The following is a 1405-nucleotide window of genomic DNA, read 5'->3' as shown; positions in this document are numbered from 1 at the left end:
AAGTTGTGTTATAAAAGTCAAATAATTTGAAAGCAATTAAAAAATTTTTCTTAAAAAATATATCCATTGTGTTCAAGATAATAAAGATTAGACTGTTTGTTATGTAATTAGACATAACAATTATTTAGAGTAATTTCAAGTCGTCGTTTGTATGTGTGTATGCACTTACGGGCGCATGTATTTGTAACGTTTTCTTAAAATAATTTTTTTGTCAAATATGCAGGTGATATTCTTATGTAACAAGTTGTGTTTATCATGTGTGCAAATACGCTAAGCACGATTCGCAATGTCTTTATATTAACCCTTCCACCACACACGGGGTCCCAGGGACCCCAGTCCCGGTTCGCGCTTCGATTTGACCACATTTGAAACGGGACTTGTGGCGCCCTCTATCGGTTATTCGACACTACTAGAAGCAGATCACGCGGGGAGCATCCCCGTTTGTTGCTTATGAGATGAGAAGCAGAGGCAAATAAAAAACTTATGATTTTTTAAGTAGAAAAGGTCATTTTTTCCATTTTTTCTTTCACATTTCCTATTTTTTTTAACAATGTTAAAAATTTTTTTAATTTTTTTCGACTATTCTACCTTTTTATTTATACATTCAAGAACATCCATGAATTTTGCCAATTTAAAATAGTCAAAATTGCTGCCGCAATCGCCGCTCTAGCCATTGGGGTCCAGTAGACCCCATGTGTGGTAGATGATTGAAATAGGAGGTGTGTGGTGGAAGGGTTAAATATCATATATCAAAAAATCTTAAATTTTATACGAGTTTTTTAAATTAATTAAACAACAATGAATGTAATATATGTTAAGTATGGCTCTAATTGTAAGTTGTAATAATACCTATTAATAGTATAACAAATTATAATAGAAAAGTGACAATATGTGTGAAAAATATAACAAAATAGAAGCTAAACACTTGAGTACAGTTTATCATTTGCATAGCGTAAAATGTATGCGGAATATTTTGACAATATTCCAAGTTTTGCATGTTAAATATATATTATATATATATATATATTAATATATCATATTATATATTAAAATAATTTTGTAAATGTAAATATGTGTTACACTTACAAAATTATTAACATGTATTAATATGTAATACGATATACTCATTCTATACGTTTTGCATGTATAATTTGTCTATATTAATACTAATAAACTAATTTTAATAATGTAAAATCATTATATAAAATTGAAAAAAAGATGAAAAAGCATAAAAATGTCTTAATTTTACACTTAAGCATCATCAAAGTTCAATTATTACTTATTTTAGAATATTAAATGAAATTTAATTATTCACATTAAATGAATTGTTATTAAGCGAATGTAGGCAATAAAAATATATATATAATATATATATATATACATATACAGGGTGTCTCAGAAAATG

This window comes from Trachymyrmex cornetzi, unplaced genomic scaffold (assembly GCF_001594075.2).
Source record: "Trachymyrmex cornetzi isolate Tcor2-1 unplaced genomic scaffold, Tcor1.1 scaffold1388, whole genome shotgun sequence".
NCBI lineage: Eukaryota > Metazoa > Arthropoda > Insecta > Hymenoptera > Formicidae > Trachymyrmex > Trachymyrmex cornetzi.
This window is presented reverse-complemented; position numbering follows the sequence as displayed.